This window comes from Nicotiana attenuata, unplaced genomic scaffold (genome assembly GCF_001879085.1).
Source record: "Nicotiana attenuata strain UT unplaced genomic scaffold, NIATTr2, whole genome shotgun sequence".
NCBI classification, from domain to species: Eukaryota; Viridiplantae; Streptophyta; class Magnoliopsida; order Solanales; family Solanaceae; genus Nicotiana; species Nicotiana attenuata.
Genome location: NW_017670485.1, coordinates 486873 through 500747, shown reverse-complemented (window position 1 = coordinate 500747; position 13875 = coordinate 486873).

Here is a 13875-nt window from a genome sequence, read left to right as displayed (position 1 = left end):
TCCACTTTGAAACATAATCAACGGCCACCAGAATGTATGTGTTGCCCCAAGAACTCACAAAGGGTCCCATGAAATCAATGCCCCATACGTCAAATATGTCAACCTCAAGAATAGTGTTGAGCGACATCTCATCCTTCATTGAAATTCCACCTGCTCTCTGACACTCACCATATCTTTTCACAAGCTCACTCGCATCCTTGTACAGAGTAGGCCAATAAAAACCACAACTAAGCACCTTTGAAGTTGTCCTTGCCCAACCATGATGACCACCGTAGGGAGAGGAATGACAAGCCTCCAAAATACTCATTTGCTCCTCTTCCGGAACACATCTCCGGATCACCCCATCATTACAGATTTTGAACAAGTAAGGCTCATCCCAATAGTAGTCCAAACTGTCCTGTTTAAGCTTCTTCCTTTGGTTAGAAGAGAGCTCATACGGGACAATACCGGTCACAAGAAAGTTGGCAACATCCGCAAACCAAGGCATGCCATTCACAGATACCGAGAGGAGTTGCTCATCAGGGAATGAATCATTAATTTCCAGGCCATCAAGGGGCCTCCCTTCCTCCTCCAAGCGGGACAAGTTGTCCGCCACTTGGTTTTAACACCCTTTCCGATCAACAATCTCAAGGTCAAACTCTTGGAGCAATAGAACCCATCTCATCAACCAAGCTTTGGAATCTTTCTTTGTCATCAAGTAGCGGAGTGCTGGATGGTCTGTATGAACTATCACCTTGGCCTCCATGAGATAGGGCCTAAATTTCTCCATTGCAAACACAATTGCCAATACATCGGGTGAAACATCTTGTTTATCCTTTGACCTAAGACCGCTCCCACCGTAACATCACTTGCGTCACATATGAGCTCAAAAGGTAAGCTCCAAATGAGTGCGGTTATAATAGGAGTGGTTGTCAATTTGTATTTGAGAAGTTCAAAAGATTTCATGCATTCCTCATTAAACACAAACTTTGCATCCTTTTCCAATAGTTTGCACAAAGGATTCACTACCTTAGAAAAGTCTTTAATGAATCTTCGGTAGAAACCCGCATGCCCAAGAAAACTCCTAACCCCCTTGACTGAAGTAGGAGGAGGAAGCCTTGAAATTACTTCGATCTTATCCTTGTCCACCTCTATTCCTTTTTTTGAGATCTTATGGCTGAGGACAATGCCCTCCCGACCNTGAAGTGGCACTTTTCCCAGTTGAGAACAAGATTTGTTTCTTCACACCGAGCCAACACTTTGTCAAGATTCTTCAAACACTCATCAAAGGAGTCACCCACAACACTGAAATCATCCATAAACACTTCCGAGAAATACTCTACCATGTCGATAAATATAGCCATCATGCACCGCTGAAAGGTGGCCGGAGCATTACAAAAACCGAAAGGCATCCTGGAAAATGCAAAGGTCCCGCACGGGCATGTGAATGTGGTTTTCTCCTGATCTTCCGGAGCAATCAATATCTGGTTGTAACCTGAGTACCCATCCAGAAAATAGTAGAAGGCACGCCCAGCAAGTATATCTAGCATTTGGTCAAGAAAGGGCAATGGAAAATGATCCTTTCGTGTCACTTTATTCAGCTTGCGGTAATCCATGCACACCCGCCATCCGATGACAGTCCTAGTTGGAATCAATTCGTTCTGCTCATTGGTAACCACAGTCATACCACCCTTCTTCGGCACACTTTGCACACGGTGAAGTCCAAGAACTATCCGAGATGGGGTACACAACCCCTGCATCAAGCCACTTGATCACCTCCTTTTTGACAACCTCTTGCATAGCTTCGTTCAACCTCCTTTGATGTTCCACGGAGGGCTTGGCATCATCTTTTAGTATAATCCTGTGCATGCAAAAGGGTTGGGCTTATTCCCCGAATATCAGCTAGAGTCCATCCAATTTCCTTCTTCCGTCTTTGGAGCACCGCCAGTGTGGCATCTACCTGCATGTTAGTAAGACAAGAAGAAAGAATAACAGACAAAGTTGAACTAGGGCCCAAGAATTCATACCTGAGGTGTGAAGGCAAAGGCTTCAATTCCAAAAGGGAGGTTCCTCATTGAGGGCTTTGTTTGGGGGAGTTTTTCTGTTCTCAAGATCCAATGAGAGCTTACAGGGCTCATAAGAATAAGAGCCCATACCATGCAAAGCATTGACACACTCCACCCTTCCTTCATCCTCATTCACATCAAGGTTCAACAATACCGCTTCTAAAGGATCCTCCACATTGATCATGGCACTAGTATCATCAACTATCACCTCCGCGACAATTTCCACAAAAGAGCACACTTCAGTACTATTCGGCTGCCTCATTGATTTGCACACATGAAAGACCACTTTTTCATCATCCACCCGGAAGGTGAGTTCCCCTTCTTCCACATCAACCAATGCCTTCCCAGTTGCAAGGAAAGGTCTACCCAAAATTATAGGCACCTCATAGTCGACTTTGCTGTCAAGAATCAGAAAATCAGCAGGCAAGATAAATTTGTCCACCCGGACAAGAACATCATCAATAATACCAAGCGGCCTCTTCATAGTTCTATCCGCCATTTGCAATCTCATTCAAGTCGCCCTCGGTTGACCAATACCCAAAGTTTTGAACACAGAGTAAGGCATCAAATTGATGCTTGCTCCAAAATCACACAATGCCTTTGCAAAATTTGCACTCCCAATGGTACATGGAATGGTGAAAGCGCCAGGATCAATGGTACATGGAATGGTGAAAGCGCCAGGATCTTCAAGCTTTGGAGCCATCGAGTGCACAATTGCACTTACTTGGAGAGTCATTTTGATGGTCTCACAATCCATAGATCTCTTTTTAGTCACCAAGTCTTTCATGAACTTGGCGTAACCTGGCATTTGCTCAAGAGATTCCACCAAAGAAACATTGATTGACAGGTTTTTCATCATCTCAATAAACTTCTTAAACTGGTTTTCATTCCTTTACTTCGCAAGTCTTTGAGGGTAAGGTGGAGGAGGCCTTGGCAAAGGAGCCTTAGCCTTGGGAACAACCGTTTCCGGCATGTCTATTACGTGTTCCCTAGACAGGTTCACGTCATTTTGAGTCTCCACCTCATTATCATGAATATCAATTCTCACTTTTGCATTCAAGTTTTCTTCACTCACTTGCTCATCAACTATAGGGATAACATCATCTTGCACCTCAACTTCATCACTCACAATATCCTTTTGCTTGGAGGCATTCACATCACCACCTCGACCGCTTCTTGTAATCACCACCATTGCATGCCCGTTGTTGTTCCAAACCTTCGGGTTTACTACCGTATCACTAGGTAGAGCCCCCTTTGGGCGAGTATTCAAAGATTGCAAAATCTGGCCAAGTTGAACCTCCAAGTTTCGGATTGAAGTATTGTGGGATGCCAACTGAGCATCAGAGTCGGCGTTCTTTTTCATCATTTGTTCAAACAACATCTCGATCCTCCCCATCTCATTGTTTGATGAGCTAGGACCTTGGGATGGAAATGGGGGTGGGTTGTTTGGTTGTTGATACATCGGAGGCCTTTGAAAGCCTTGCCCTCAATTTCCTTGATTGCCATTATTCCAACCACCATGATTGTTGTTTCCTCCCCAATTGTTGTTGTTGCCATTCCAGTTGCCCTGGTTGTTTTGGTTGTTTTGGTTGCCCCAGTTCTGATTGTTGTTCCCCCAGTTGCTATTTCCTTGTTGGTTTTGATTCCCCCAATTGCCTTGGGATCTCCATTGTTGTTGTTGGTTAGGACCATTGCCCCTTTGTCCTTGATAATTGTTCACGTACTACACTTCTTCACTTTGCTCATCATACCCATCATCTTGGTTTAAACCACCATTACCTTGATCATATTGATCCGGGCTACCTTGACCTTGTTGACCTCTTTGTCGCCTCTTGTTGACCAACATGTTGACACCTTTCATAGCATTTACTTGTCGTGGCGCTTGAACTTGCTGCAATTGAGCTTTTGCCAGCTGGTTCATTGTTGTAGTTAACTCTGATATTATCTGACCATGGTCGTGGAGCTCTTTGTGCAGGTGAATGACTGTGGGATCACCTTGTGGCACATTAGCTTGACTCTGCCAAGCTGAGGAAGTGTCTGCCATCTCATCCAAAATCTCACACACCTCAGCATAAGGTGTGTTCATAAAATTTCCCCCTGCTAGCTGGTTCACCACACACTGATTGGTCATGTTAATGCCACGGTAGAAAGTCTGCTGGATCATTGCTTCGGTCATGTCATTGTTCAGACATTCTTTCACCATGGTCCAATATCTTTCCCAGATTTCATGAAGTGGTTCATTAGGTTCCTGTTTGAAGGCCAAAATCTCATCTCTCAAGGTTTCCATATGTCCCGGCGAGAAAAACTTTGCTATAAACTTGTCCGCCAACTCATCCCAAGTATGGATGGAATGGTTGGGAAGTCTTTCGAGCCAGTCCAAAGCTTTCCCTCGAAGTGATAAAGGGAACAATCTCAATCATAGAGCATTCTCTGACACATTCGTCTGCTTGCTTCCCCAATAGGTATCCACGAAGCCTTTAAGATGTTATATGCATTCTGATGGGGAGCGCCTGCGAAATACCCTCGCTGCTCCAATAAAGTCAACATCACATTTGTTATTTTAAAATTGCCCGCCCGGATCCGGGGTGGGACAATTGCACTGGCGTAGCCCTCATTAGGAAGCACCTGAGGAGCGACTCTTGGAGGAGGTGGGGGAGGGTCTGGAATGTGCATTGGCCTGATGACCTCTTCTTTGACCTTGAGGTATTGTCACCTCATCTTCTCCATTATCATCAACTTCCTCCCCCCGGTGGAATATTTCCAAGAGGATCATTATTTGCCATTTTGTACCTGAATTGATGATTCACACACGTTAGTAAAATAGAATGAAAGAAAAAGAAGACACAAAACTAGTTAGATAGATATCCAAAACCGTTTAAGCTTCCCGGCAACAGCGCCAAAAAGTTGATCGGAGCCAACCTTACACCACTATAAAGTGGCAAGAGCGATCGATGTAGCTTTTACCCGATAAGTTGGGATCGAATCCATAGAGAGCTAAGAAAGGTTTGGAATTAGATTCCTATCTAATCTAGCAGTGTGCTATGTTCTTAACTGCACTTCCAATCATTCTTGTTTGTTCACTATTCTATTTTTATACTAATGATGCAAGTAACTAGACTAAGTATGATATTTTTGTAAGGTTTTCTTAATTGGTGGAAAGGCACTAGGGAAGTGACTTACTCCTAGGTGAGTACCTAATGGGATCCAAAATTTAGGGCAAAATTGTTATAGTTGGGATTGTGATATAGCCAATGCACGAAACTACTCACTCTATGCCTCTCGGTAGTTTGAGTGACTTTGCCCTAATTGGCTTTCTCAAGCCCAATTCGGTATTCAAATTGTGCAAGCAAAATTGGCTCAAGTCGGGTATTACTATCTCTAGGTTTAGCCCTTTAATTGGGGCTATCAATCTCTTGAATGAGATAGAATGCACCCCAATTCCTTGTTGGCCTGAATTTCCTAAATTTGGGCTCTCTTTCTCAAGAAGAGCCTAAGTCAAAAAGGCACAAATTAGTGTTTGCAACCACTAATTCAACATTAAAAGCACAAATCAGACCAAATATCATTCACCCATAAACATTAAAGCCCTAAAATAGAAGACCCATTAAATACCCACACTAGGGTTGAGCCACAACCCTAGCTAAAGGGTCTAGCTACTCATAATAACTGAAGAAATCAAAGATTGAGATGAATAATAACCCATAAAAATTAATTACAATATAAAAGTCTAAGATTAATTGTTTAACTAGCTCTAAAATTACTCAAAAAGGCAAAAGTAGGTGGTTCACATGCTCAGCTAAACAACAGATGACCTAAAAATCTGGAAAAAAAAAACATTTATACACAGCTAAATTTTTCGAACAAAAATGCCCCTACGGAGGTACCGCTGACAGCGGAAAATGGACCACTGTCGCGATGAGCCTACCGCGGTAGCATAAAATCAAGCGCGGACCGCGGTCTTCAACTTTCAGCTCAACTTTGGACTCTCTGAATCTCTCCTTCGCTGACCGCGATAAAACGACTGTTGTCGCGGTAGAGGCACCGCTGCCGCATAATTCCACCGCGGTCAGCGGTGACTTGAAAAGCCTCAAAGTGCATCTCTCTGAACCTTGCCACCACGGACCGCGAGATCAAGACCGCCTCAGCGGTGGACCCTCCGCGTCCGCAGTTGATTTTTCGCTGTAGCGCTCAGTTGACTCAGCTTTGCACTTGTGTAGGTTTCACTCCTTTTTGAGCTAGTTTTTGACTTCCTTGTCTCTTTTTGACCAAACACTGCGAACAAGCATAACATGTTAGCTTTCGGGTTTACTTGTATACACTTTTAATCCAAAACTTAAGCAAAAAGGAGCGTAAAATATACTAGAATCCCTAGTTATCAGTGCCCACACATATTGGAATTCTATGCAACCCATATGATCTCGAATATTACTTTTGATTTTTTACTTCCCGTTCATTAGTCACGATAGGTGCCACTTTCTTATGGAGTGCATACAATGTTGTAGTGAGACTGTTGTTAAAAGATCATTTCTTCTTCATGTTTTAGGTTGAAACCTTCATCCTTATTTGTTCAGCTAGTCTTTCGTTGTAGTACTTAGGGGAGACTCTCTGACTCCTGTAAAATTGCGAGCTTATTACATCGTATTCCCGAAGGAATTTTTGATTTTCTTACTCGCCTATAATTATCCTTAGTTACTTACCTCCAAGCCCTTGTGCTCGTAAGGTTGCTTCTGATATGAAATTTTGACTGTCTCCCCAGTGGTACTTTCTTTTATTTTCGTAACACTTATGCGGTACCTTTAACTACCCAACTCCTATAAGAATATTTTTCAAGGATCACGATATCATCATATCTGCGAGACTAAATTCCCTATGTTGGGGTTCACTATATTTATCTTGCATGATCTGTTGATTTATTTAAATCCTTTTGTCTAGCCATAAATAGACTCTTCCTGAATCAACTACTAACTACTCGATGGTCCATTGTCATATCTATATTCCGCGTAATCTTTCTTGGGTTATTTTCTTTATCTTAACTTACCTTTCGCATTGGCTCCTTATTTATCAATAACATTGTCACGACCCAAATCCATCTGACTGGCACCCGGCACACTATCCAACCCGAGCGAACCAACCCATATGATGCACCCAAACCATATGCATGAAAACCAATTTAACTGCGGAAGCTCTTTAAAATTTTTATATATTTTCAAGTTAAACCATGGAATAATTTTCCAATTATTATAACAATGAGACTAAGTAAAATAAATATCTTTTCATGTATGTCGCATACAACCCCATTTCTACAACTTTTCACAACTATCTATGGAGCCTCTATACCAAGAAATAGAATTACAAATTTGGGCTAATGCCCGACTAGTATAAATTAAGAAAATAACATGATAGCTACCACCAAATAGGAGTGGTTCCTCGCCATAAACCTCAGGAAGAGAGTCATCCTAGCCCTGTCTGTATGCCACGTACCATACCTTATCTTGAAACATGTAAAATAAGTGGGACCCTAGAGAGGGGCCCCTAGGGGTTGAGTACACCACAACGGTACTCAATAAGTGTCATAGGCTCTCTCTAACCCAAGTTCGTGGGACAAGATTTTACAAAACTTATGCAACCAATATTGGACATAAAGTGATAAACGGTTATATAAATCATGCTCTTTATCATTTTAAATAAAAGACAAGTGAAATGTACACCATGATATAAAGTTTTAGAACATCTATATCAACCCAAGATTTTAATAGAAATCATATAAAACCATTTCAATCTCATTAAGTTAATCATATAAAACCATTTCAATCTCATTAAGTCATTGAATTCATTTTCGGCTCTTTAGGCCTAAACATAAGAAAATACTCGCTTACCTTTCACCGGGAGTACTATACCGACACCTACATAATGAAAAACTCCTAGGTGATCATCCTAGAAAAAAGTATTTGACCCTACTTGTCCAGGCAGCTTCCCGTAGTGCCGTACGAGTCGACTTAACCTCATTACTTTAAGTAATGATCATTTGCCCTCTTAATAGGGGATTTTATCCCACGAAACTCAGCTTGGCCTTAGAATGTGTCCCTACACCGGCACGTGTAATTTCATGGTAACGAATTCAACTTTCGAACCAATTTCGGCGATCTCCACTAGTAACTCCCAAAATATTTGAAATATCAAAAATAGATTCACACTATAATTGCCTCAAAGGATCTATTTTTATCAAATAATGATTTTCATAGCTAATTCAAACCATTGGAACAAAATCAAATGAATAACCTTTTTCATGTTAAAGCCTTTAGAAATTAACGTCAATCTAAAAATACAATAAGTGTTTCCTTTGTTGAAATTTCAAAAGACAAACTTTTTCATGAAAACATATCTTTAGCACTCAAACATTTTATATTGTTATAACAAATAAGTTTTAATAAAACTTATAAGTATTTTCTTAAGTGTCATTTTGCACAAGTTTTGAAAATAAGATTTTTATAAAATTACATGACACTTCATAAGCAACAATTTAGAAACACATGGTGACATTTTCCCCTCTTGACCCCACAAGTATGGATGAACATTTACAAATAATATAATGTATCAACTTAAGACATATTTTTAAAGAGAATCCCTCAAGACGAGTAAGTCTTAATCAACCCACCTCAACCCTCATGCTCCAAAAATACTACAATGCTCCAATTGATTAAAATGCCTAAATATCACCCCACAATTCAGTATCTACCATTAGATATCCCAAGTACATCAAAACAAATACGAAAAGATTCATAAATATCCATTTAGGCTTTCACAATTCGGTAACAAGCCTTCAACATCCCAAATTATCCAATAGGCTCACCAATTACCCTATTCAATTCCATTCTTATCATTTAATACTCATTTGGAGTAATTAATAATACTACGTTAATTAGCCAACATCATCAAGTCACTATTCACTGTCTTCTCCAATAAAACCCTAGGTTCAAAAAATACCCATTTCAAGAACTAGTGTTGTATCTTGTCCAAATGGTGATTCCCTATTCAATTCGTTCATCAATTAAGTTATCAAGTTTATTGGAATCATTATAAAATCAAAACAACTCCGTTTTATCAATTCATCACTATTCATCTTCTTATTTGCCAAAATATCATTTTCAAGATCCACCCTTAGGGTTCATACAATATCCCATAACAACTTCAAATAAAACTCATAACCATGCTACCCATACTCCAATATGACATATAAATGAAGCACAAGTGAAGGGATTACTTCTTGGTGGAAGAATCTCACTTTTCCTGTATTTGATGTTCTTAAAGATTCAACCCATTTCCTATGGATTTGATCCATAATAGTGTTAGTGTTATCACTAAATAATGTAATATAATCATTCTTGTACCAAAATAACTTACCTTGAAGTGTATCCATAGTGGAAGAGCTCCTCCTTCTCTCAAGAAATCAATTCCAAGTTGAAGAACTAACTCTTTTTTCTCTCTAAACATCTTGTTTCAGCCCCTTTAAAATGGCCCTAAAGCTGCGTAGCCTCCTTGCGTAGCCTACGCATAAAACCTACACAGGAGGCCTTACCCTTGGCCAAAATCTGAAATTGGCTACGTAGGTTGCATAGCCTGCTGCGTAGCTGCACTACCACCTTTTGGTAACAAAATCCATAACTCAATGTAGAAATATCCAAATAACAAACGGTTTGAAGCATTAGAAACTAGAAACATAGACCTTTCATTTGATAGGTCACACACCATATAAAACTTCATATCTTTAAATTTATGCTCGTTTAAAGATAAACCTTGTGCGAACTCACTTGAAACTTTAGCCCATTTTATAATTTCCATCTTGACTTAGCCTTATGGCTCTTCTTAGACCATAAACCATTTCTAGTATACCTCACACACATATTATCATATTCAAGTGATATCATTTATATCATTAACCCTTGCTCACACGCGAATTAATATAATTAGCACATGCCGATCTTTATTAAAGCCTTTAAATACTTCAAAATTTTCCGGGGTGTTACAACAATCTCCGGCGGGAACCTTTACTTTCACTCCCCGACGTTGTGCTTGCATAATATTTTGGAGTCGTAACATATCTGTAGGATCTGAATACATGCAATTTCGTTACTTTCGCCTTTTTACCACATTCTTCCTTTACTATTCCATAGTTACCTCATCATGTTTGGCATCTTTTCACATCTTTACTGACATCTTACTCGCATTGCGGTAACCCTTCTGTACCAAGGATAACTAGATTTCTTACGCACGAGGGTGACACCTTGGAACACTTAGTCCCTTAAGCTTAACTCTACTTAGAGTGCTCGCTTTAGGGAAGCATCTTCCTGAATAACCTTTAAAGGTTATTCTTCTATCTTCCATGCTATTATTGCCGTAACGCGATCTCTGAAATTCCCACAATGTCGACTATTATCAAATCCTCCGGTCCCTAGTTCATGTTCGCTTTTATCTTGTTTACTAGCCAATATTAATTTCTATTACTCTGGGGTCTAACTTAGCCTTCTGGTAATCACGTTGGAATTACCACCTCATTCTCAAAATGAGGATATGACTTTATGGTTTATACTCTTTTATTGTTCCAAGGTCTGTCTCCTCTTGTACTTTCCTTCACTGAATATAGACTTTGTCATCCTGTCATATTTTGGTTTACCGTTATCAACCATTTATCACATCTTACTCATAATGCTTTATTTAGTCTCTCCTTATTCTCCTTCTAGTATTTATGTCTATCACCTTATTCTGAAAACTTCAACAAAATATTCTTTCGCTTTTAGCTCCCCTTTATCCATTCACTTGCTCTTCGAGTCATCTAACATTCTCTCTTTACTAGGGACGAGAGCCATACTAAGGTAAATAATTATCCCTTTTAGGATTCCAGTGCCTATCTTCTGAATTTTTTGAACATTCTAGTATTCATATCTAACTGTACTTATTCTAGAGTGCACTACATGAGTGTATCATAAGGAGAACTACTATCACATTTGCCATATCCTTCGGAAATGTCAGCTAATGCTAACAATCCATCCACCATTATTGGGTTACTCTAACCCCAGCTGGATCCTGATATCCCATCCTTCTCTTAAACTATATCTGTTAGCTTCCATAGGGCATAACTGAGATGGGTGTGTCTAGTTGTACATACCTCTATTACTGTTGAAGGCATAATACTTATAGTTCTCCGCCTGAATTGTAAATACTGAGAATCTTCACTAACTGGGAACCTCGTACCCTTCTTCACCTTTGCTTCTTTTACTTGCTGAAACTTGTATCTACCTTCTGATTATCTTATTTCTTTTTATCATATGGGTGGATAGATATTCTTACCTTAGCACTCCTTATCAAGAAGCTTACACGTCTTAGTGCACACATGATCTACTGAAAACCTCACATTTACTCATCACAAGCATGATGCAAAATCGAGTTCCTCTGACTCAACTCTTCCACAGCCATATTCAATCTCGTACCAGTTGTATTTCTGGATGTAGGTATTGTTATATTACGAATAAAATAGAATTTAGGAGTTTGAATTCTTATAACAGAACTTTACCATACGATCTAGAGTAAGAAGAAAGAGTGACAGTCTTGTCCTTTAGACTTCTGCTTATAAGTGTGGTACACAACACACCCATAAACAAGACTCTACTAGACACGGCTTGTAGACTCCCTAGGACAGAACTGCTTTGATACCAAGTTTGTCACGCCCCAAAACTGGGGAGGCATGGGCAGCACCCGGTGTAATACTCGGCCCAAGTGTACCACTCTATAACTATGAACTCTGAAGAGGTAGCCCTCAACATAGGTCGATGAGGCCTACCTGAAAGCTGACAATACCAATCAAGGCCGACGAGACCCTATTCTAAATCAGTTGAAAATAAAGTTTCTCTCATCTGAGGGGTAAACGTACCCAAAAGTTCATATACATAACTGTGTAGGCCGACGAGATCGCCATGAACATCTACTGATATATAAAATATACAAGACTCATCTACAAGCCTCTAGAGATAAGTAAACTGTATCATGACCGGGATAGGGCCTCGACCTACCCATCAAACATGTATATATAAAATAGACTCTAAGGTCTAGACCTGGTAACTCCGGAGAAGTGGAGCTTACAAGATGATGTTTGGCTCTATCTACTGATAAGATTTATCCAGCTGTCTATCAGGACCTGCAAGCATAAAACGCAGCCCCCCAGGCCATAGGGGCGTCAGTACGAATAATGTACCGAATATGTAAGTCATGAAAAGCAGTATATAAAAGACATGAAAGAAACATGGAGTAAATAAATCAACCTGTAAGTCTGAATAGCTCAGTGAATCATGGAACATTTATAGTGTCATGTATACGTGTATAAAAGTCATACATGCATAGGTATATGCGTACATAACATCATCAAGCCTCTGAGGAAATCCCATCATATCATCTCGGCCTCAGTGGGCGAAATCATCAATGTAAGCCAGCTGATCAGGTGACGATGCGTATATAATGTCGTAACCTTTTTCCATACCCCATATACATATAATATGCACGTATATAACGCTATCTGGTCATGTGTCAATTTACATGTATAAATGAATGCAACACATAATGAAATAAGTCAATAAGATCTCGGAATGTCATAAGATCAATATGCCTTCGGTTAATTTCACGAAATAAACTTTATCAACTTATGTATTTTCTGAGACTCATGAACAAACGATATAATAATAGGACACATGGGGAATCGAGAACATAGGCACCCCTGATACTTCTAAGAATAGAGTCATTTGTCAAAGTTGCATGTTTGCTCGTTTCATTTGTACCATATGGATCATGCCAAAAGGAAAGAAGGATAGCCTTAACATAGCTTTGCAATCTTCTCTCCATGTCGTCAACCGAGCTCAATATGATCTTCTTACGTCTACAATGAGTAAACCGATTTCATCGTCATCATATAAGCATTGTAATTCTCATATTTTGAAACCAATATTCTACGAGAAAATGGACATCACCTCCCATGTTTGTACTACATCCCATAAGTTACTAAAATCACCAAACAACCCAAACAACAACAATATAATTCACAATAGCTCTCTGATTACTTCAACAACCATTTTGAGCGGCAAGCTCGATTTACGATTAACAAAATATGGTTTGAATCCAATTCTTTTTTATAAATCTTCCTATAACATCTATAAAATCATACTTATGTTTACCATTTCATTATCCACCCAAAACATCATACGAATAATCTTCAAAAATAGTCCACACGCCTAACACCTTAACCTATCGTCAACATCTTGTTTTTCATGTTATCTTCTTCAATCAACTTAATTAGCACATAGATAAGCTTAACAACAGCAGCCATAACATAATCAAACAATTTATAACAATTTCAAGTCACAACAAACTATATATATAGCCTCAACACAACCCACAAAAAAAGATAATGATTTCTTATGTCATGTCAATTACTATCTTGTAGATTTTCACTCAAACAACTCAACCAACACATGATTAATCTTAAGCAAAACCAAGAACATGATTTACTTACCTTATGCGCTAGATACAACTTGAAATCCTCAGCTGGTGTAGCTCACAACAACCCTGAATCACACCACAACACTATAGGAGTTGTATTCTTTTCTTGAATCAACTTTTGTGTTCAAGTTGGTGTATAAACACTTGTATTTTGCCTTGAAATCCTAATATATATGATGGAGGGACTGATTCTTAACTTAATAAACAAGAATAACACAAAATCTGAGGTTGCTTCACTTTGAAGAATCCTCCAAAACAATCACAAGATGAAGAACTACGATATAGCAAG